This window comes from Castor canadensis, chromosome 10 (assembly GCF_047511655.1).
Source record: "Castor canadensis chromosome 10, mCasCan1.hap1v2, whole genome shotgun sequence".
In the NCBI taxonomy this organism is placed as follows: domain Eukaryota; kingdom Metazoa; phylum Chordata; class Mammalia; order Rodentia; family Castoridae; genus Castor; species Castor canadensis.
In genome coordinates, this window is record NC_133395.1 from 123,636,950 (window position 1) to 123,662,670 (window position 25,721).

Consider the following 25,721-nt stretch of genomic DNA (forward strand, 5'->3'; position numbering starts at 1 on the left):
CAGGTAGCAGGGCAGAAAGCAAAGCATGCCCAGAGCCTCAAAATGACCTAGGAAGTGGTGCTCATGGCCAGTGGTCAGTAAGTCAGACTATTATTCCAAAATCAGCCTAACAGAGAACACAGGAGATACAGCCCAGAGCATATGGCATAGCTCTTACCACAAGATCCACTCCACTGACAGAAGCACAGAGCATATTACTTACAATTGGAAGCCCTAATTTTGCAGGCATGCATATTCTGCATGATTTGGAAGGTTACAAATGAACCCAGGAAGACAGCATCTGTCATGTCCTGTGGGAAACCAGGCAGAACCAAATGTAATTCCTTACCTGAAAAACATAAACACATAACACATATTAAAATTCAATTGGTATAATTTTATGTCTTTCTTAGTAGTTTAAGCCACATGTTTAGTCAATTATTTCTTCTTCTCGTGGCAGGCTGGCAGTAGCATGTGGATATTGAATTCTTAATTCAACACATATTTTTCCCCGATTCAAGACTGTTTTGAGTAAGGGCTCCTATCATGGATGTATGTTTAATAAAGCTCCTAATGCAACTATATAAAAATCACTGTACGAAGCATAACTCGGAGTAGATAGCATTAACCACCATGAAATTAGTCATTTCCAGGACACAACAATCACATAATCTAATGGATCCTCATTTCCCACTTTAAAATCCAATCCAGCCCCTGAATCCATCCACTCACACTCGTCACACATCCATCCACTCACTTCGCACAACCACGGAGCACAAATTACCACTGTTGATGATACAGAAGGCAATACCAGGATTCCACCCACCAAGGACTTTATAATCTAGTATAGAAACGAACTGTGTTCAGGCCTCTTCCCTCTTTACCAGCAAATTCCTGGAAAATATATTAGTTTGCACTTCTGCCAAGTCAATTATTGAGTTAGTAAGTATATTCAATTATTTCTCTGTGCTGGGAATATAAGAAACTGGGATGAACAGTAAACAGAGCTTCCATCCCTGTGCTTGGAAATGTGTAGCCTAGGAACAATACAGACATTTTAGCATAAGCATGAATGCAGCGAGGGTGGCATAGGGAGGTGGAGTCTAGCATAAGTGAAGACTCCTTGATAAGACACATTTAAACAGACAGGGTGAATAGGAATAAAGGAAATGTCACTTAGGTGCGTGGAAGTGATTCTCGAAGTGTGAACACAGTACCCTAAGGATTATTGAGACCCTTGAGTTCAGAATACTACACAGATGGATGTGCCCTCGGTGCTCTCATTTTTTCATGTTTTTCAGTTAGGTTTGTTCATTTCATCTGTAAAATGATGGCTGGGGACCACTAGGCATCTATCCTGCAATGGTGGCCAGCGTGCTGATGGAGGCAGGGACAGAGATCTGGAGAATCTGAAAGGCATTTTCATGTAGGGAAGAGGTTAGCAAAATAAGCCTTTCAGATAGGGATCAAGGAATAAACACTAAAGTCAGATGGGAGATGCTGAACACCACTTCTCAGGTTAGAATGCATCTCTGCTAAGAACATCTGCCATTACAATCACATCAAACAACTAGATCAACTGTAGACTGAGTTCATAAAGTTGATAAAAGAATCTATAACACAGTTCCTCCAAATGGCTATTTACATTTTGTAACATATAACAAATACACATGTACACAGCTCAAAGGCAATGTAATTAGTGTCTGTAAGAATCAGCATTAGGGCAAAATTTGCTGTGTAGATCAGAATTTCCCAAATGTGATCGATCCCTTACCTGAGGTTAAAAAGCATACTCTAGGGTCCAACCCCAGATCTTTTCTATTAGAATCCTGGGTTTTAGAGACATGTATATTTTTCATGTGCCTCTCCACACTCCCCAAGTCCTTCACATCCACTGAAACTTGCAAGCTACTGAGGGGGAACAGAGACCTTAAAGGAAGGGCTCTTATGTACTCAACTATTCTCAACATAAGAAATAAAAGACTCCTCGGAATTTTTGCAGCATAAGAAAGAATATGACAGTGGTGATTGTTCTAGACATTGAAATAAGCTACTAACTAAAAAAAAAACTTCCTTTATGCAAGAGGAGTGGGCAAGTTATTTAATTTGAGCCTCAGTTTCTTCCTCTTAAACTGCAAATTAAGACATGTAATAAATTTATTACAAGGATTGATCCAACCAATGTATTTACTATGTACACAGTGCTTGTCATGGAGGAAGTGCCTGAGGAGTATAAGCTATAATTATTTGGGGAAAAAAATCTGAATAAAAATGGTAAAACTAGTCGTTGATTCACAAGTGAAATAAATGGAAGGATCCTTCAGCTGGTGGCTTCTAGTTCTGCCCCCTGCTGGGTATGGTGCACTAACAAAGACAGGGAGAAAGCAGAGAGAAATATTGATGGCATCAGAGTCAGGCTGAGGCATTCCCACTGTGTGGCAGGGTCATCTTCAAAGAGCAAGCAATGTCACCCTTTGTCTACCCTGATGTCTCCTTTCCATCTAATATTATGATGTGGCACTGACCTTCGAAGAAAAGGGCACTGTTCTACAGGATCCTGACAAGCTAATTTCCAAAAACACTTCCTGGATGCTAGCAGTACTTCTCACCAAAGAGACAAGCTGATGATGGGTCATTTACCAGTGTAGCCTTAGGAACAAGAGATGACAAACACAGTTTCCAAATTTCACTCACAATGGCCTTTGCAAGTATCACTGAGTCAAATGGGGATGGCGTGTGTATAAGGATATATATGTGTGTTTGTGCACATTTATATTCACTAGTATAATTTTCTAATTAAAATACATAAATTCTAACACTTAAGTTCATTCAGCAATTCTATATTTCAGAAGAATATTATATTTACAACTAAAGAATGGTCTCTAATCAATTTTCAAAAATTAATTTCTTTATTTAATTCTTTTACAAATACAGAATTACTTATGGAAGCAGTTTTACAAGTTATTTATATTTAAAGGCATCTTTCAAGATACTCAAAAGGATATTTAAGACCTGGACTGAAAATTTACGTTGCACGATTTACTTTAATATGGTATTATACAAGTCACTTGACCTCTCTAAGATTCAATTTTCTTTTATAAGATGGTGGAATATCTACTTCAGTTTGGTGTGAGGAATAAAGGACTTTTTTGTAAATGTCACATTGTGCCCCCAGCACAATAAAAAAAAAAAAAGATATATTGTAAATATATATAAATGGCACAATGAAATCCCCACGTGTACAATATGTGCTAATAAAAATGCAAAATAAATTTAAATTACCTTTTAAAATTAAAAATGTTTATTCCTACATTTGTGTATATTATGATCACCTTATGATTTTTGATCAACTAAAAGTCAAATATACAATAAATTAATCTGTAAAGATGAAAATACAAAAAAGTGAATTAACTACAATCTTGTTCTAAAATTCAAATTAAAATATTTTTGAGATATGGAAAAAGATAAATAAAATAACATATGGAAAAGTGCTTATAAATGGTAATGAATCAAATAAATATAATGTCAAAATTAGTAACATCATTAATTCAAAATGGTCGGTAGCCACAAAATTTTAGAGCTAATTTTACTAAGGTACAACAGTAATCACAGAGGTAAGATTCCTAAGCACACAGAAGCAAACTGTTCTGCGGGAATGCATCATGCAGGCATCTGTTTTCCCCTCAGGACAGGGCCTTGACGTGTGCCTGACTTCAGCCAGCCTTCCATGAGCCCTCTTTTCTGCTAGGCCTCAACCTTGAACCCTGTCTGATCTTCCAGTCTTAGCAAAGAATCCTACTAACTCACACCCAACCCTTGATATCTGATCATGTTTAGCCCACTTTCAGCTAGAATCTCCTTATCCTCTGAAGCCTTCTCTTAGCAATTCTCTATCCACTGACCCCATCTCTCCCTGTACACTAGCTCTAAATACCCACTTCTTTGCTATATATTCAGAATCAAGCCCAAGCTCTCTCCTCTGCTGTAAGAGCCCTATTGCAATGGTGCTGAACAAAGTCTGCATTACCATTTTAGCAGTACCAGGATGAGTTTTCTTACCTGGCATGCAAATGGGAAACAGGGAAAGAAAGAGTGAGCTCCTGCTGTGCACAAAAGATGGCAGAAACTGATGTAAGCTCCATGTGTCCTGAGTTGACTGTGAACGCCTGGGAGCTATAGGAAAGCTTGGGCAAGAAAACATGCACACACATACAAGCGCAAACATACATGCATGCATGCACACACACAGTTGACTTGTGAGGCTTGAACTGTTTGGACTCACAATTTGTGGTATCACAGACACATTACCATCATCCACCCAATTTTGTGGTGGTAGTGATGGGGGTAAGAAAAAATACTATTAGGAAGCACCCTTACAGTGTTACCAGATTCTTTAAAAAAAAAAAAAAAAACACTACAAACTGGGTATGGTTATTATTTCCATTTTATGTGTGAGTGTGTAATAATAGGAAAAGTAATCTGTACTAAGCAACACAGCTCATGAGTAATAAAGAGTGTAGACTCATGCCCGGGATGGTTGATTCCAAAGCCCACTTTTTTTTATTTATTTACTTATTTATTTATTGGCAGTACTGGTGCTTGAACTCAGGGCCTTGTGTTTGCTAGGCAGGCTCTCTACCCCTTGAGCCATGTCCTAGCCCCCAAGGCCTACTCTCCACTCTTCTTTAATCAACACGCAAACTGCATACTATAGAGCAACAATCAGGAAAAAGAAGAAAAAAACAAAGTTGGAATCTCAGGAAAAGCAGAGGAGCTCCAAACTCAAGAATCATGCAACTCCTAACACAGCACAGGAAGTGACCACATGTCAGCAGGCAGGGGCACAGATGGCTTCCCAATGGACACTGTCTAGCAGAACGGGTGATTTTACATTCATTGTTATCACACAAAATCTCTCTCCTTGATCTCTGGATTATTCCTGCCAGAGAACTTTCTACTCCTCCCTTCTCCCATTTTCCATTCACTTAAAATGTAGCACATGATAAATATATTGTGTGCACATGATAGATACATTGGGTACACTGGACAGATTCACTGCGGGTAATGTTCAAATTAGGGGAAACTTATTACCTCAAACATTAATCATGCCTGTATTCTGAAAACAGTCAAAATCCTATCTTGCATTTTTTAATAAATAGTACATTAGTGTTATCTATAGTCACCCTATTGTACAAAATAACACCCTAACTTCTTTCTCCTAACTCTAACTTAGTACAGGCTAATTAACTTTTCCCCAGACAGAATTTTGATCACCACCACAAAGAATGTATCAAGAAAATATTCCTATGATCCAGTGGAAAAACAATAGCACATTCAAAATTAATTCTCATCCCATTCAAGTGACAATTCAAGAGGGAAGAAAATAAAGAGCTAATTAGTGAAAAAAAATTAAAAGAAATTAACTATTGAAAACATTTATAGAGAACTAACAAGGCAGATGAGAATTTTTCCCCAATTGTACGCACACTCACTTGTTTTAATCCTCAGAGTTTTATATACAGTATCATTTTTCAAGATCCAGAAAGTTCTTCTATAAGCTTCTGAAACAAGAATTTTCTTAGACATATTTCATGATGCACTTTTTGATATTCATGAACCTCCCTTTTATCAGGGCCACTTTGAAAGACATTGTCTTAAGAAGAATGGTTTCAGGAATACCAGGATCCCCCATTAGAAGAACTATTAGTTCAAGAGTGCTGAACTAACAAACCAATAAAGAAATGGACAAGTGAACTAAACAGAACTTTCCCAAAAGAAGAAATTCAAATGGCCAAAAAACACATGAAAAAATCCTCACCATCTCTAGCGATAAAGGAAATGCAAATTAAAACCACACTAAGATTCCACCTCACCCCTGTTAGAATAGCCATCATCAGCAACACCACCAACAACAGGTGTTGGAGAGGATGTGGGGAAAAAGGAACCCTCTTACACTGTTGGTGGGAATGTAAACTAGTACAACCACTCTGGAAAAAAATTTGGAGGCTACTTAAAAAGCTAGACATGGATCTACCATTTGATCCAGCAATACCACTCTTGGGGATATACCCAAAAGACTGTGACACAGGTTACTCCAGAGGCACCTGCACACCCATGTTTATTGCAGCACTATTCACAATAGCCAAGTTATGGAAACAGCCAAGATGCCCCACTACTGACAAATGGATCAAGAAAATGTGGTATCTATACACAATGGAATTTTATGCAGCCATGAAGAAGAATGAAATGTTATCATTTGCTGATAAATGGATGGAATTGGAGAACATCATTCTAGGTGAGGTTAGCCTGGCCACAAAGACCAAAAATTGTATGTTCTCCCTCATATTCAGACATTAGATCAAGGGCAAACAACAAGGGGATTGAACTTTGATCACAAGATAAAAGCTAGAACACACAAGGGAGGGGTGAGGACAGGTAAGACACCTAAAAAATTAGCTAGCATTTGTTGCCCTCAATGCAGAGAAACTAAAGCAGATACCTTAAAAGCAACTGAGGCCAATAGGAGAAGGGGACCAGGAACTAGAGAAAAGGTTAGATCAAAAAGAATTAACCTAGAAGGTAACACCCACGCACAGGAAATTAATGTGAGTCAACTCCCTGTATAGCTATCCTTATCTCAACCAGCAAAAACCCTTGTTCCTTCCTATTATTGCTTATACTCTCTCTTCAACAAAATTAGAGATAAGGGCAAAATAGTTTCTGCCAGGTAGCGAGGGGGTGGGGGAGAGAGAGAGGGGGCGGAGTGGGTGGTAAGGGAGGGGGTAGGGGCAGGAGGGAGAAATGACCCAAGCCTTGTATGCACATATGAATAAAAAAATAAATAAATAAAAGAGTGCTGAAAGAATTAGAACTTTAGAGAAGTCTTGCAGACTTTTCTCTCACTATTTCCAACTAAATATGCCAGCTTGCCTAGTGTTTATCAAACCAATAAACACAAGGGAATTCATTCTTCCTTCCTTCCTTCCTCCCCCTACCTTTTCTTTCTTTTTTGGGGTGGTGGCAGAACTCAGGTTTGAACTTAGGGCTTTGTGCTTGCTAGGTAAGTGCTCTACCACTTGAGCCATGCCCCCACCTAACACTACTTTCCAAGTAGTTGGGATTACAGGCACATACCACCATACCTGGCTTGTTTCTGAGACAGGATCTCACTAACTTTTTGCCCAGGTTGCAATCATCCTACCTCTACCTCCTGAATGGTTGGGAATACAGGTGTGTGCCCTCACACCTAGTCCCATATCAAAACGTCTTAGCCAACCAACTTGGACATAAGTATTTTGGAGGTTAAACCCATTTGGAATACATGTCATCTAGTTACTGTTTTTCCTGTTCAAAAGGAAAACATCTACATAAACAGAGGTGGAAATGCATTCGCTGATTAAATATTACACTCCAGACAGTGTGTTTACATGATCTCAGTTAACGCTTACCAAGGATGGACATAGTTAGCTATTTTTGACAATCAAAGAGAAAAAGGCTTAGAAAGGTTATGGATCTTGACAGGGTTCAAGGTCATATCTAGGTCCAGCTTCTGGTCTTCACTCTATACCTGTGGTCTTCGGAATCAGCATATTCGATCAAGCACATGAAATTTAAAAGACACCATTTTGCACAGAGTGCTGCAGGAGGCAAGGAAAGGGTGTGGGTGGTAATCAGAATTCCTTTCTTCTAGACAGTGTGCGATGAGAGTCGGCGTGAAGTCATAGGAATTTACATACAGGCATATAAAATGAGTATGTCTTCTAAGAAAATGTAAATGAGACCCAAGGATACAACTATACATACATTTATGGTCTTCAGGAAGCTTGGTGGAATGCTTTAAAATTTTCTCATGTGAATAATGAAATTAACTTACCCACAATTGAGTTAGCCTAAAAAAAAAAGTCAAGGCAACAGCTATTCTATAAAGTTACCATCATTATTAAAATAAAACTCTCATTAACCCTGTGCCAACTTACTTCAGAGAGTAGCAATTTGAGAAAACTGTTACCCTCGAGGCAATTTTACACATTATTATGCTGTAATGCAAACGTTGGATAATTTAAACCTAGATACTCCAAATTCCGATGTCTGTGGTCTCTTCCATTTCAAATTCCTATGGTTTTACCATCTTCTCCACTTGTGAATTTTTTAAATAATTTCAACATTCACAGTGAATGATTCCAAAGATATTCTAAATCTGGTACAACTACTCAATATTCATGAAGTTAAAACAGTTTCTGTAGGAGAGTTCAAGGACTTCTTTTTCCCAACTTACTTTCCTCCCTGACCCCCACCCATTGAAAAGAAAAAGGACAAATGGAGGTTACTTGCCACTAGTGGCTTCTTGAGGAACAAAGGGAGCTAGAATGGAGGCTGTGTTCCATTGTGAAACGTGGCTGCCTGGAAAGAAACAGGTGCACTCTCTAAGCATAAACAGGAAAACATGGCGGTACTCAATGGTTTGATGAGAACAAAGCTCTCAAGTGACGAAGAGCGACAGAAAAGAGAACCCAGAAGATTTTCGTATGTGTTGTTATGCAGCAGTCAATTTAGACCCTCTTAAAACACAGCTCATAAAAACATAAGCAAAGGTCATGATGCTTCTTTAAATGCAAACTGACTGAACAACAGAAGGACTTTGTAAATGCTTCACCTTCATCCCAGCCTCCCGCTCCTGGGGGCAGAGGACTCCACCATGACAAGCCTGTCAAAAGCATCTCTCCGAAGTTTGAGAAATGTCCTTTGCCTCCTGTATGTGTTCTCAAGTGAATTACAGCAACACAGTCTCTTCCTGTAAGCTACTTTTGTGAAAAATGATAGTCCTATTCCCAGGTGACACCTCTTGAGGTCAGCAGTAGAAATTCTTACCTTCAATAGAACTAAAATGAAAGTGACAGAAAATGATGTCTCCACTCCTGTCTCAGTTCCAACAGAACAATACCACGTACCCTCCACCTCCTCATACCTGTCTCCACAAACAACAGAAATCCTTTGGTAGTGAGGGAATTATATCTGAACCTATACATGGTATGACAACTTTTAAGCATTTTAGTTCAGGATAAAAACTAGAAAACCATACTGAAATAATTCTACCCAAACACTCAGGAAAATATACTTCAGACTCTCATAATCTCAGTTTGGATTGTTTCTGTCTGAAAACAAAGTTTAAGAGCCCTCCTGAAATTACAGTTTCCCATTTGCTAATTTGTAACAGCAACATGTGGTGAAAAAAACGTTTGTCTTTGTAGACTCTGAATCGTCACTGATTTCCAACTATCCATGTCCTGAAAGCAGGGAGACAGGGAGAGTGCTTTCATAGAAGAGAGATTTCCAAAATTTGAAAACAGACTCCACTACAGCTATACTACCTGTGGATACTTTTTTGAAAACAATGTTCTATAAATCACATTTAAAGAAATAAAGACAAACTGGCCTGGTGACTTAAACCATCTTCTCAAAAGTGTTTAACGTACTACAGGGACAAGCAACTGCTTCAACATTTAGGTTTCTCAGCCATTTCCCCTAAAGAAAAATAGCAACCATAAAAGAAATTATTTTAGAGATTAAAGGGAGATGGTACCAGACATGTACTTTTGCCTTATCTGGTTGTATTAAGATTTTCATCTTTTTTCAATTCATTTTTGGTGGGACTGGAGTTGAACACAAGGCTTCACACTTGCAAAACAGGCACTTTACTGCTTTAACCACACCTCCAGTCCATTTTGTTCTGGTTATTTTGGAGACAGGGGTCTTGCAAACTACTTACCCAGGCTGGCCTTGAACCTCAATTCTTGTGATCTCTGCCTCCGAAGTGGCTAAGATTATAGGACTGAGGCACTGGTACCTGGCTGAGAATTTCATCTTTTGACATAGAAAGCAAGATATCTGAATTTTAACCACCTAATCTCACTTGAAAAACAAAGCTAGCCACACTACTCCAGAAAGATACTTCAGAGCATTTTTCGTCTTTTTAGAAACTTCTCTGAGAAGATCTGGCTTGAGAAGCCTGTTTCTGAGATATCTCATCACTTCAGAGTGACAGAACCCTAAGGCCCCTAAAGTCCTAGATCCTAATTGTGTTCTGCCCCTGCCACAGACCTCTGCTGACCTCAAGGGCAGATTTATATTGAGGAGAAAAATCTCCCAGTACCAGCTGATTCTTCTCAGAGAGGCACAGCAGAGATGACTGAAAATGGAATTGTTGATCCCATGGGAAGAAGGCAAGGTGGAGGAGCATCGGGAAAGGGAGCAAATATAACAACAAAGCAAGGTGGAAGGAGAGAGGGTTTGTGCATCCACTTCAAAGATGCTTAACATCACTGATTTCCTGACTCTCAGAAACATCTAAGGATTAGACCCAGTCTGTCTCCTTGCTTTCTTTTCTTTTTCTACCTTTTTGCTTTTTATTTTGGGTTTGTTTGTCTCACTATGTAGCCCAGGCTACTTGGAGCTCACTTCCCAAGAATGGCACTCTTGAAATATGTGGGGGAAAAAAATGTTCTCTTGGATCCACATTTTGTACACAGCCCACCTAATTCTTGGGAGCTTCTCACACATGATGTCATCCATGTACTTGTTAGCATAGCCCCCAAAAGGAGAACTTCCATGCTGCCCACTATCAACAAAAGGAAACTGAGTGTCACAGGAGTAAGGCCATCTGTCTGGTCTTCCCACTGGGTGAGCATGGAATTGAATCAAGTCCCTCATTTTGGTTCTTCCATGATGCTCTCCTTTCAGACAGAGTTTTACATCTTGAACTGAACTGCTGCAATTGTGATCATCTCAACCTCAAAAGTCACAGATGTCTGTTTTCTTTGTCTACACCTTCATGGATGTGTTCTGAGGAACATATGAGATAAACAAGGAGTAAACAAGGAGATGCAGCTGTTATTGTTGCTGTTGGCACCCTCAACCCACGTACATAATTATAACAGATTAATATTTGAGCAAGCAACCAACAGTTGGAGGTAGAAAACCCCAGTCCAAAAGCCATCCACTGCAACATACTGTGGTGTGCCCTGCAGCAGCTGAAGGGAGAGAAAGAAGAAGCTGATTTTCCTTTACATGGGCCCCAAGATTGGACAAACAGAAGTCTTCAGTATTTGTCCTTATTTCTTTTTCTACTATAAAAGCACAAAAGAAAAGTCATGGTTTCAAAGTCAGAGGACAAAACTGGTATTGAGAAATGTGAAGAGATCTTTGTTCCAAGAAAACTGACTCTCTCCTATTTAAAGGGACAGTGACAATATAAAGTGAACTGACAATGAAGCTCATTTTGGTTTGAGACATGCATCACTGAAATTAAAATACAAGGTTCTACAACAGGCCTGGATTCAAATCTTGGTTCTTCCATGCACTGTTTTTTCTCTCTTGGAAGTTTTAACAAGGACTTATTTTAGTATAGCAGGATACAGTAGGGAGAAATAGGGGGTGGGGGTGGAAGAGAAACATTTCCTGCTCCCCACACAGGAAACAAGAGTAAAGACTCAAAATGTTGGCTTGTATCTGTGCTCTTATACTTTCCTGAGATAAGGGAATTCACAATGGTCATATCTAGAAACCTCTAATCATTAAGACAATGGATCTAGATGGCTAAGATGGGTGCTAAACCATGGAGATGTCATCTAGCCAACCCAAAGCACTGGGACAAGAGGTGTGCTGTAGGACTTCCCTTTGTCACACATGCCTTTCCCTTTACCCATTCAAGGAGCCTTGCTAGTTATCACCTCCAAGAGGAAGGCAGATGTAGACAGCCCCTTTAAATCTTCCTACTTACTATTTTTGACCAGTAAAAACCTATATAACCTCTCTGACCTTTGCTTCCCTTGGCAAAAAGAGAGACTGTAACACTTATCTCCTTGATAAAATTATGTTGAGGGTAAAATGACATGGCATGTGTCAAACTCTGCTTCTTTTTGTTGTTGTTCATTTTCTGAGGACAGGGTCACCCTTTGTTGCCTAGGCTAGTCTTGAACTCAAAAATCTTCCTGCCCTAGCCTCCTGAATAGCTAGGATTACAGGTGCATACCACTGCACCCAACTTTACATCAAACTCTTAATACAGGGAAAGGCATACTGCACATGGAGAATTACTGTTAGCAAACACTATTATTGTTGTTGTCCTCCTCCTCCTCTTCCTCTTCCTTTTCTTCTCCCTCTCTTTCACCCTCCATAATACCTAGCTGTACATCGGGCTGTATTGTAGGTTCATAATAAATACCCAATGATTAATAATTGTTTACTACATGTCACACAGTATTCTTTGAAGAAGTTACTATTACTATTACTTTTTTTTCTAAAAGAAAGAAAGAAAAAAAAAAAACTGGGGGTCAAGAAGATTAAGAAACCTGGCCAGTCACACAGCTAGGAAGTAGCTATGTCCCTAGCTACCATTCTAAAACACTGTCTTAGAATAAAGGAAGGATAAGGGAGGAGGGGTCTTGCAAACTTAAAGTCACAACAGAGAGAAAACTAGGAAAAGAAACTTCACTCTTCAGATGGTCTGTCAGACAGCAGTTTCTTGGAAATACTTCTTTGAAAGAAAGAGTGAAGGGACAGACATAATTGTCTCTGAGTGCAAAAAGCTTATTTGCCCTTTCCATAACATTTAATGCACACAGGCAGATGACCTGAAGACAGAGGCGGGGAGCCCAATTACAGAACTGGGAGGGTATTTGAGGATGAAAGAATGGGGTGCCCCTACAGCCCAACAAGTAATAAGCACCCCTTGTGATTGGAAATCCTCAACCCATCTTGATTCTCACTAGGCATGCCCAATTTTTAGAGTATCCATCCATTTCTACAATGATATGTTCTTGGTAAAGCAGCTGTTAGACATCACAACTTTCCAGCAACGCAACTTCTCCATCTGATCACAGCTAAATTACAGAGGAATAATTAACAGATTGGAGATGCAATGGAAGAACTCCTACACAGCAAGAGAAGGTAAGTGGAGTCAAATGCAGAACCATTAGACATTTTGATAATACACTGTATTTGGAATAGACCTGCTCCTAGGGTTGCTGAGGAAGGCCTCTTCAGAACTATAGCAAAACACCAAATTGCAACATTGCTAAGCCATTTTCTGCAGTAATTACTTGAGGTTTCATTCCTAACCTCTTGAGATGCTTGTACATCTGTCTCCTGTCTGGTGGCAAAGGCACAGAGGTTAAGAGGAATGAGCCATTTTGTTCCCAAGCAGCCATAAGCTGAATGAACAATGCTTCAGGAGATGTCTTTATCCTGCCAGCCAGCCTGCTCTCATTAGCCAGCAAAGAATGGCCTGGAATGCACAATGTCCAGGCAGTTGGAGAAAACAGATGCCCAGGACGGCTGCAGGTAGGGAATGTCACCTGCCCAACTCCACCCTCCCCTCTAGGATTGCTGAGTTCCCAAGTGCTTATGAAAACAAGTCAGGTGTGTGGACAGTGCTACAAGGAATGAAAAATGGTCTTGATATGATGAAGGGTTGTATTTTCCATCTTGTTCTTAAATGGGATTAGACGGACACAAAATGCGGGCTGCTTAACCCTCGAGGACTCACACATTAATTGGGCAACCTAGAATAAGAGCCCAGAAAGCTTCCAGGAGGTCGGCAGAGGTGATGGTGGAAATTGTCCCCTTTTTTCTTTACTGTAACCCTGCCATTTATCCAGTGCTCACAATAACCCAGAAAGACTGCATTTCACCAAGTGAGAGCCACTTGAAGGCCCAGGGCTTTTCAGAAAGGCAGTCCATGCATAGTCACAAGCCAAATGGCTCCATTTTTGTCCCTCTAACAAGAATCAGGTATGTATCCTTTGTGTTGGGGGAGGGATTCCATGAACAGCTCCTTGGGCCACCATCTTTCTCTTCCTAGAAGGTGAAAGTCTGACCAGTGCCTTGGGACTACAAAAGATGCAAAAGAGGCAGATACTGTGCACCAACTGACTCCCCAAAAACTGGCCTCTGGAATCTCATTACTGCAAGCAGATGGATAAGTGAAATAAGAATGTGAGGGGTGGTGGGGAGGAAGAGGAGAAAAAAACACACAGCTCTCAGAGGGAGGCCATCATTATTTTATATTATAATAACCCCAAGAAGACAGTGAATCACACATTGTTCATTTATTCACTTGAAGAATCATGAGCAAAAGAATCAAGAATGTTAGCAATGACAATCGCTACTTTGTTCCTATTTGTTTCTTTGTATTAATTATTTTATTTCTATATGTTTCTTCAGTTACATTATGACTGGTGAGTTATTATGGGCTAGTTACTGGGCTGCATTTTACCTACTTTTCTTGTTTAATTTTTACAATCACCCAAGGAAGTGGGTACTATAGTTCCTTCCATTTTATAGATGAGAAAACTGAGGCTGTGAGAAACTAAATGCCTCACCAAGGTGACACAGCTAGTAAGTAGCTGAGATGGGACTGAAAGCCTGGCATGCTCTTAGAAAATGAAAGAGAACAGCATTCTTCACAGTAGGGAGGGCAGGTGTCACTGTCATGTCTGGAATGAGGTCTAAATGCAGGCCTAAGTAAATGGACATGAGCAGTCACTGTGGCACAGTTTAGACCAAGAATCAAAACACCATCAATTTCCTAAAGCAAGGACTACTCCATCTATGATGGCACATCCATACAACTGAATATGTCCAGTCATTCCAGAGGCAAGCACAGAGCTAGGTGAGATGACGATGGGAGGGAGGGTAGCAAATACTCACCCCTACATACGCCACTTTGGCATAAGGATTACTTTGAACTAAAAGCACTTAAAAAAAAAAACAGCAGGGACAAGAAGGGCACTGTGACCCTCTCCTCCTTCTTCCTGAAAGCAGAAAATAAAACGCACATTTGGAGGGTGTACTTCATGTACTAGAAGGTAACCTTCTGATTATCAATGATAGGAAGTAAAGACTGAGTGAATTCTGTACAAACAGTTCTTGCTAAAATAATTCTTTTCTTTAGGTTCTCCAAGTAGTTCAGTTACTTTTTCACAATTGCCTCTCTGTTCAATTGAACATGAAAGTGTGTAAGTTTTGCCACTTCTTTGGCTCTTCATTTCCTTAGGATGGTTCCTCTGTCACGTAAAACTTTTATTAAATAGGTACGTATGCTATTCCTCCTGTTTTGTTTTATGTCACTTTAACTCTCAGGCCAAGCTGAAACACTCTAGGAAGACAGAGGTAAGAGGTTACCACCCTTACAATAACTGCATCTAAGGAGCACTCATGATGCATCAAGTGCTTTTGATAAAGCAACTCAATTTAATTCATACAACCACCCCCAGAAAAGTAAAGAGTAGGGAAATAAAAGCCACCCAGCTGCTAAGTACAAAAGCTGGGATTCCAACCCAGGCAGTGGGACTCAGAAGTATTACCTACACTAATGACAAACAGCACCATCTCCTTGTTGTAAATCTATACATATTGCTTATAAATGCACTTTTTTTCAGCTGTGACTCTAGGCAGGATCCAGGGAGGAGTTTTACAAGCTATTCTCTGGGTTTTATGGAAATTTCCTTTGCCCTTCTGTGTAAATACACTTCTAGTAAAAGAGAAAAAGTCCTGGTTGTCCACAAGGATTCTAGTTAGTTATTAGGAAGGTGTTTTCTGCTCCTCTTGTGAAGAATATGAAATGCTTACACATAGTTACCTGAATTTCTACTTCTCCCACCCTAAAAAAGAATGTAGAGGTAAAATTGATATGATATTAAATTATCAAGAGATGCTCATGGGATTGCTTGGCCCCAGCAGTTTGAGACCAGCCTGGAAGCGGGGGAGAGAGGGAGGGAGGGAAAAAGGGAGGAAGGGAGAGAGGGAGGGAAAGGGAGAGAGAGGGAAAGGGAGAAAGAAGGAGGGAGAGAGAGAGAGAAAGGGAAACCTTGTTTAAAAAAAACATTCCCAAGCCTCATGTAAAAGTTTAACTCAAGCCAACATAACATTAATTGTTGGACTTATTCCCTCTGTGCTTCTCCTAACTCCAGCCCCTCTCTCTCCAGAATCAAAAGAAAAGGAAAATGTGAATGTCTAGATTTGACCTTGCAAAGATGGCTTGATGCTCCATTTTACTATGTGTGTTAAGTTTTCCAAAAACCAGCATTTCAAAAGAAGAAAAGGAGTATCAGTTTATTAAATTTGGTTCTTCACTGTTTACTCTAAATCAAAGTTCAAATGATGTTAAAGTTTTAAAGAAAACCTGACAACGGAGGCCTGTTAGAAATATCACCTAACTCCACAGAGTATTTAGGAAAAGACTCATCAAAAACCATACATTTTGCAGACAGCAGACAGCATCCTTTTTTTTTTTTTCTTCAAAGCATCCTCTTTTAAATACGGTGAGAAAATAGTATCACTTAACATGATTCTTTGAAAGGAATTTCAGATAGTAAGTGTCTGGAATAAGCACAGGTGTGGACACAGGATTCAGCACATGCCTGGGGTGTGTTAATGTGCTTTAAATATTTAAAGGTGGCACTTCTTGCTTGGTTTTGTTCTTTTTCACGTGGCTCGATAAGTGGCATGGAAAACAGACTGTGTACTGCTTCCGCAGGATTCCCACACTGAACAGAGAATATGGCAGAACAATGGTCACTTAATCATCAAAGAAATGATAGCAACTAAATCAAGTCAACCAAATGGTGCCTTTGATTCTCCTAAGGCAGCTGTATCCCTAGGAATCAATGCAGACTTTCCATCAGGGAAGTCAGAGTGGTCCTCGATGTGGTGTCCTCAATGCTACAAGAACTTAGTTACATTATCTGATTCTCCTGTTCCCATTAAAACACAGTGCATCTAATCAACTCTTATCCAATAAAAACATTTGGCAAGTACAATGAATCCCATTTATAGCTCTGGTGCTGGAAATGGCAAACACCAAGAAACAGGCTACCCAGAACAGGATTGCCGTTAGGGAGTTTTGTTGTTTTTTTTCTTACTTCTTGTTCATGTTTTTAAGTTACAGCCAAGCAGTTGGTGGCAGTACTGGCAATGACCAATACAAATATACCAATGTTCTTCTACATATCAAATGCCAGTTTTACTAGTGCTCTTAACAACCTGATGAAGTGTGTGTTAGTAACTCATATTTTTTATAGTAAATAAATAAAACTGAATTTTAAAAAGATGTAAGTAATTTACCAAAAGTGATTCAGCTAAAGACTTGGAAGGGAAGGATTTAGACCCAGGACAGCCTAACATCAAATCCACTAAACTGTGATGCCTTTCCTCCATCCTCAGTTGCCTTGACAAGTTTTGAGTTTCTGATCTTTAGAAATATCCAATCAGAGCCTATGTCACCTTTTGGAATTAATTTTGTAAAGAAGATTTACTCACTAGCTGAGAAATGCTTGTGGTTCCTTCTCTATAAAAAAATCAAACTCTTTTTTGTTTTTTCCCCGTTCTGCAAGTCAATGGATCATCTTCACCATGGTTGCCATTTTCAAATTTCTGTTCTTCCCTTGTTTCTCAACCAGGCCATGATTCTTCGTGAATAAAGTCTACATTTCTGTAATACCCACCTAAATCATTAATATACATGTGAGCCTTGCTAATAAACTAGAACATTCACTGCCCTTCACTACATAACTTGATCTGACCATCCCAGCCCTTCTTTGGTCCCATCTGTGCTTTCCTTCTCACTAGATATTAAATTGAGAGGAACAGGCAGGAGTGAACTATGCCTAACATTTTCCTGCTTATTTAATTAACAGCTATGAATATTTACATTTGCCTTCCTAACATAGTTAGGACTAATTAAACCTCACAGACTCAGCAAAGTTCTTTCTACAGGCCCAGCACAAACCCTCATTTAGATAAGAAGGGAACACCTACTTCAAGTAACAGGGGTTTTAAGAAGATTTGGTTACATTTGGTGCAGCGTATTACCTGAAGCAAGGAGTCCTAGCTGACGGGCAACAATCAGAACACACCTCAACTATTGTGTCCCCTTGAAGGGGGGCACAAAATGGACTGTGTCTCAGCAGATGTGCATGAAAGAGAATGGAAACCAGGTTTCAAGTGACTCAATGGCTATTTCAGGAGCAGTGTTAGAGACACAGCACACGCAGTATGCCTTCAATGAACCCAAAACATGAATTTAACTGGATGCACAAAAAGAAAAAAGAAGAATAACCTCACTGCCAAACCGTTGCAAATGACACATTACACATCACATTCTCCTTCCGGAGTTCAAAAATATACTGGTGTTCTAATGAATATGTTTAGGGAGAGAGGTTGAAGTTTTGGGGTTTGCCTAGATATCTACAACCTAATTCCAGTTATAGCACAGTTGGCAATTGCTGCTCACCAGCAAAAGCTTCAAGACTTGAGAAAATGACTATCTGGAAACCTATGAAGAAAAGTGCAAAGGATGTGGACCGTGACCCACAGCAATGAAAGATGACTCCCCATCTCAGTCATCACAGTCATTACTGTCATAAAGTAACACCTGCCTGAGGATGAAGATGCCCAGATTCCAGTACCAGGTCAGCGGGTAACAGATCAGCATCGTGGGCAAGTGACGGCCCCCTTCTCTAAGCTTCTGTTTCTCTTTCCTCTTACGTGAGTGCTTGGTCTGGATTATGTACAAGGGATGGCAGAATCATGGCATAGAAAGTCAGTCTGCACCCATGCTCTGTTTGGCCAGGGTGAACTCTCCTGATCACTGTCATCTCCATCTCCCGCTTACTGGGCATCACTAATTCACACATTTCATTCTCCTGCTTGACCCAGAAAGCATATGATCCTTGACTTCTAGAAATAATTTTTCCAAAGTTAAAAAAAAAAAGCTATGTCTTTCTGAATCACCAAATCATTTTCAAAATTCTTATCTTCTAAATTAGAGGATATTTTATAATATTTAGGAAGCTCAAAGCCATCCATTCCTTCCACCAAGGAAAAAAAAAAACTCTTCCAAAATGAAGCTGTGAGGGCCCAGCACAGTGGCTCTCACCCATAATCCCAGTTACTCAGGAGACAGAGATCAAAAGATTTATGATTTGAAGCCAGCATGGGTAAAAAGTTAGTGAGACCCTATCTCAACAAATAAGCCAACCATAGTGGTGCGTGCCTGTGGCCTCTATACAATAGAAGTAGGTAGGAAGATTGAGGCCCAAGGCCAGCCTGAGCAAAAATACGAGACCATACTTGAAAAAGAACAAAAGCAAAAAAGGGCTGGAGTTGTGGCTTAAGTGGTAGAGCACCTGCTGAGCAAGTGTGAGACCCTAAATTTTGATGGTACCCTAGTATTGCCATTTTTTTTTAATGTTGAACAAAGCCATGAAAACTGTTAAATGAAATTTACAAAAAGGTCACTGTTTTGAACTAAGCTCCTGCAACAGTCCCCAAAAGATCAGCTCAAACCAAAATGGAGTCACTTGTGTTAAACTTCCAAGTCACCCAACTGAAACTAATTTGTTTGTCTGATCTGTGAGAAGTCAGGAGAGAGACAATAGTTAACTGGCCAAGTATATAAGGACACCCTCCCCTCTGAAGCAGCCTGACGGCACCCACCCATGTTTTAATTTTGCTGTTCTCTTATTCCCATAGAAGCTACTTTCTGCCTTTTATAAACTCTTAGACAAGATATTCCCCAATTTGTGAATCACTAATAAAAGCCAATTACATCTTTGAACTAGATTTGATTTTTAACAAAGCCAAAATAGGCAAGCTACCTAAAAATCCTTTAAGTAAGCTCCTGGAAAAAAATTATTTAAGGATATTGATCCCACTATATCAAATTCAAGAACCAAAATGCAAAGGTTGCCTGCTTCAATCAGTCTTTTTATCTTTTTTTGGGGGGTGGGGCTTTACTGAAGTACCCAAGAAAAAAAAAAAAACCTATTGAAATCAAACAGCAGAAAGTTAGAATGCTTTTCTGAAAACCTAATCACTCCTGCAGGGCTCCCATAATAACAGCCAGCTGTGGGGCAGAATGACTTTACTCACATCAATGAAATAAATGGCAAGATGAAATAAGCACGGGAGGCCTAGATTTTCCTATTAAGGCAGAACACTCAGGAACCCTGGTTTGAACCTTTCTAGGGTTTAATTTTTAATCTCTCTCCTTTAGAAAATACTACAGTGACAGACTTTAAAGAAATCATTACCTTTTGGAAAAATGTGAGAAATATGTTTATAAAGTAAAAACTGCTCTGTGTAGAGAGTAATATTTCTTCACCTTTAAACTCCTGGGACAATTCACACTTCTCCAGTGTCATCTTACTGAAACCCACTGGGATTCTGATAAAGGATTTCTATCTAAGTTAGTGCTAAAAACTCCTTGGAACTTAAAACCAGTCAACGGCCTCTTGGTAAGTTGAATAGATGAATTTTGAGGTGAAAGGCGGCATGCCTTAACAAGATTCAATGCCTTTAAAAAAGAAATTGTATATATTTTGGGGCAAAATTTGAACTCAAAATTGGCTTTATCCATGAAGCAGTAAGAAAATGCTCTTCAAAAGGTGTCCACCCTGTTTCCTGATGGCAAAAGGAAGATGAGCACCCAAATGATTACTTAGGTATATAATCCTAATACATATACATATAATCCTAATACATATACAGGTTTTTGTTTTTGTTGGTACTGGGGCTTGAACTCAAAGCACTTGTAGGCAAGCACTCTACAAGCCCTCTATCACTTGAGCCACACACCCAGCCCTTTATGCTTTAGTTATTTTTCAGATAGGGTCTGGGGCTTTTTGCTGGCCTTGGACTGAGATCCACCTACCTATACCTCCCATGTAGCTAGGATCACAGGTATGCCTCACCACACCCAGCTTGCTCTTTGAGATACAACTTCACTAACTTTTGGCCCAAGTTGACCTTGAACCAAGATTCTCCTATCTCCACCTCCCACGTAGCTGGGATTACAGCACTGAGCCACCACTCCCAGCCTTTTATTGGCACTTAGACCTGCAACATGTATCAGCATCACAGGGAGTTATTAGAAATGCACAACCCCAAGTCCACCCCAGGTATAAGCTATATTTTAAGGACATTCCAAAGTGACTGGTATGCAAATGGCAATGAGGAAATCCTGGGCTGTGAGATGCCTTATAAAGCAAAGCTCCCCACTATTGCTGATGGCAAGATAAACACAGGTACCTCTGGACTGCGGGGAAATGAGTGTCCACCTTGCTTTAAATGCATGGCCATTCTCTCTATGCAACTGTATTTTAAAATACAGCCTACTATACTTTTGTTCAGAGCACATTCACAGCTGATGACAACTGATTTGCAGAAGCCCAATAAGAAGATGGAGTGCAGAACCAATGCAAGAAGGATGTGATCAGTTATTCATCTCCCGTGATCATGATCCTGGTGTGCTGTTTCTCATCCTTGTTGGTCACGTGAAGAAAGTGAAGCACAGAGAGGTTAAAAGTGCTCCTTTGGTTCAGGTTTTTAGGATGGAGGGCAACTGGAAGGCCTTCCCATGTTGCATCACTTCCTCGATAAAAGAGCCTGAACACCACCAATGAGATGACCTCTCCTGTCATAATCTCTATGGAGAGTCACTGGGTCCAGTGGGGCCCTTGGGCAGGCACATTCGTTTCCAGAATGTACCATGAGAACCCGGCACAGTGGCAGTGACTATAATCCCAGCTACTTTGGAGGCTGAAACAAGAAGATCACTTAAACCCAGTTCAGGGTCAGCCTGAGCAGCACAGTGAGACCCCGTCTCTTAAAAACAACAGCAGCAAAATACACCACGAACATCTCAGCCTGTACACATATGTAGCATGCAGGCATTCTGCTGTCTTGGGTTCAGACCTCGATTATTGCTCTCCACCTTACTATTAAGGGTGCAAGAAAGATAGGGGAGGAAGAAGAAAATATATCCCTGGGCAAAACTTCCATCTGTGTGTCTCAGGTATTCCGAACACTGCCTGCAGAAATGCCACCACTAGAACAAGACATCAGTGGCCATTTAGCTTTTCCCAGAGGCTCCAAAGCAGCTTCCAGTCCCAGAGAAGACTGCAGTCAGTTCAGTTCTTTTAGAGAACTGAAATAGGGATTTCTAACTCTGGCATGGAAACTGGTCAAGCACTGCTGGAAATGTGTAAAATCACAACATGTGTTGATCACTGCCCTTAGCTGCTACTGCCCACCACTTGGTAAAATTAATCACCATCCCTCTTGCCAGGTGCAAAAGCAGCAGCTGGCAAAAATCCTGCTGGGTCAGTTCTTCTAATCATGCCCAGCAATCCTGGACAGGGGCAAGTCACTCCTTGTGCCTCACTTTACTTCAGCAACGGATATCTACTTTTAATCAACTGGTATCTACATACCTCAAGTGTTTCCCAGGGTGATTTATGTTCCACGGGTGGCTGAGGGACGGGACTGAGAGATGTTTTTAACAGGTAATGAGCATTAGAAAAAGGCTAGTTGTTCATATCTCAAAGTATTTTCCTCTCTCTTTTTTTTTTTTATGGAGTTTGAACTCAGGGCTTTGTACTTGCAAAGCAGGCATTCTATCCCTTGAGCCACACCTGCAGTCCATTTTCCTCTGTTTATTTTGGAGTTAGGAGTCTCATGAACTATTTGCCCAGACTGGCCTCAAACTGTTATCCTCCTGACCTCAGCCTCCCAGGTAGCTAGAATTATAGGCATGAGTCACCGGTGCCTGGCTCAGTATTTTTATTTTCCTTTTTAAACTAAATCATTTTATCTTTAAAGAAATTAACTTACAGGCTGGGAATGTACATCAGAGGAAGTGTGCTTACCCTGGGTTCTACACACACACACACACACTGCACACACGCGCACATATCAATTAAAGAGCATTACTGAGCAAATGTCAAGTCAGATGGTATGTGAATGTGGTGAAAAAAAAAAATCCTGTAAGGTAGTTCTCAATCTTTTCAGGTGGTACAGCATATGGAGGTGAAAATCTCTTTGCAGAACATGAGGAAATATTGACATTTTATTTTGATATAAATATGGAAAATTTTACAACTGTGTAATACAAAATTACAAATATAAGTGTATAGGCCTGCAGGGGGAAAAAGAAAAAACCCTATATCATAAGAAGGCACAATTGATCTTCCCCAAATGTGTTAACAGTTATTTGCTATCAGCCTTCATTGTTTATTTTCTGCTAGTATTCACAAGAAAACACATGAGTGAGCATGTGAGCCTTCATTGTTTATTTTCTGCTAGTATTCACAAGAAAACACATGAAAACACATGAAGCATTATCTCACTGCTTCAGCTGAAGTCATGGATCCTCCAGTGTTGTTTGGAGCACATAACTAAAACTGGGGACCAGATGGTGTCTAAGACCATTTTATGATCTTGTATTTGAAAAGAATGTAACTTATTAGGCTCATTCCCTTCATTGTGGAAATCAACATCTGCCTATCAAAATGGAGACTTTCTGATTCTACCCATTAGCTCTGTGATACTGTGGAGAAATTATTCCTTGTCTCTTTAGTCCAGATTCCAAGGGACTCTGGTACAGCTGTCCATCATAGGACCTTGTCATTCCTGCCATGGGGGTGTGCACAAGAACCGCAGTGGCCAACCAATACCAATGTAAGCAAAGGACCCAAGGGAGCCCCCCCAAGTTCTATCCAGAGACTGAAAATGATGCTAGGAAGGGGGAGAGGTACCTCGTCCTTGGACCACTGGCAGAGACAATGAGGGCAGGAGCTGCCTTGAGGAGAACACCTTTCACACACAGAAAATGTATTACTCAGATTTTTCTTCTTGTTGCTGCTAAGACAAAATACCTGAGCAAAAATACCGTAGGGAGAAAGGATTTATTTTGACTCATGGTTTCCAAGGTTTCAGTTCATCATGGTTGGGAAGGTGTGGCAAGCAGCTCACAACATAGCAGCCAGAAAGCAGAGGGGCAGAATGCTAGAAAGCAGAAGAGTAAAACTAGCTAGCTTTCTCTTTTTTTTACCTCTTCTATTCCATCTGGGGCCCCCAGCCAATGAGATGGTGCCATCTGCATTCAGGTCAGATCTTCCCCCTTACTTAATCCTCTCTGCAAACTCCCAAAGACACTCCAAAAAGTGCTTTACTAATGTCCTAGGTGCACCTCAATCCTATCAAGTTGACCCACTACAAAAGCAGCCAGTACAAAAGAAGTAAACAGGGACAGGAAAAAGAAAAAAGAGACAGCCTAAGGAGAGACTCTTAAGCCAGGAAGCTAACAAACTTCAAGGTTGAGTGGGTTTGTCAGTGAGTGTCCATTTGGGACAAGACCTCATTTCCAGGGACATGATTTTACAACCCAGTTCCTGATCGATGAATAGGCTGCAGGGGGAGGTTGGCATGATGACTGATGGAGGGGAACTGAAGGAAGACTAGCACAAAGGGAGGAAGGTCATGAGCAACTGCAGAGGTCCTGGGGTCTGCAGAGCTGGGTGAAAATCCAGACTGCCTCAGACCAGCCTCCTTCCTTTGCAAAAGTCATGTGATCTTCCAAGACCTTATTTCCTCATCTGTTAAATCCTGAAAATACCTGAGAGGCAGAGCCATTGTAAGAAATAAAGGAAATCATATATATATATATATATATATATATATATATATATATATATATATATATATATTCAAAGAATATATATTCATATATATGTATATATATTCATACATATGTATATATTCACATATATGTATACATATTCACATATATATGTATATATATTCTAATATGTATGTATATATATATTCTAAAATATATGTATATGTATACATATTTCAAAGAAGTACCTAACACAGAGTAGCTTACCTTAAATATTAGCAATGATCAGTTTTATCCATATAAAATTTAAACTTTTTAAAAAAGAAAGAAAGAAAAAGAACTCTCAAGTTCTCACAAACCCTGAATCACTAAGACCAAGGAATAACATTAAAGCAACAACCAATACCCCTGAAAGATTAGTGACCAAAAGGAGAGGGGGATAGGATAAATTCAGATATTCTGGCACCAAGTATATTCACATCATAATTGTTACGAGAGCCACCACCTTAGAACTTCCACTGGCTGCAATGCAGGTAGACAGACCTTAGAATTCTAAGTTACACTTGCCTTTGAACTTGTATGTGATCTAGAAGTTGAGAAGACTGTCTTCTGGAGAACATGAGAACTCAGAAGGAAACTATAACTGTATTCTAATTTGCATTTCTCAGGACTCAGACTGCCTGAGTAGGCTGCTTGTGCCTTAATTATACTTAAGTCATTAATTTTAATGACTCTTTGTAATTAGATTCAAAGTTTAGAATTTTTATATCCCATTGTACTTTCCTTGTAATACGAATTACTTGTGCTTGCTGAACGAGTACAAATTAGGATAATTTCTTCCAAAGAGCAAATATGAAAAAGAATTCACAACAGAGAAAATTCCAAAGGATAAATAGCTGATGCAGAAATTACTTGCTACAGATTCCTGTAACACAAACCCACCCAATACACACGTGTACATGTGCATTTGTTTTCATAACCCAATTTTCCAGTTAATAAAATAGTAATAATAACGTTTTGTCCCAACACTGGGTAAAACTTTGTTTTTATGAATTTCTATATCTGACAAAGTTCCTGCTGAACCAAAATCCTGTTATTCACAAACACAGAAGCAGTGAAATAGTAGATATTATTTCCAACAAAGGTGTAGAAGAACAGTTATCACAATATTGTTGATGCTTCTTCCTGCTCCCTGTGACTTTTTTCAACCCATAAATTTAATGAAGATGTTTCAAATGAGCAAAAATTTTGTCCTGCAATGCCTCTTGGATAGTTTTGGAAGCCC

At 39.8% G+C, this 25,721-nt stretch overlaps 1 protein-coding gene and 1 pseudogene across 21 annotated transcripts in view; both read right to left on the minus strand.

Moving 5' to 3' along the window:
• Magi1 (membrane associated guanylate kinase, WW and PDZ domain containing 1) overlaps positions 1 to 25,721 on the minus strand; it is a 601,293-nt gene that overhangs the window by 353,929 nt on the left and 221,643 nt on the right. The gene's annotated exons all lie outside the window — the stretch shown is intronic.
• Positions 15,415 to 15,523, minus strand: LOC141413241 (small nucleolar RNA SNORA26; annotated as a pseudogene).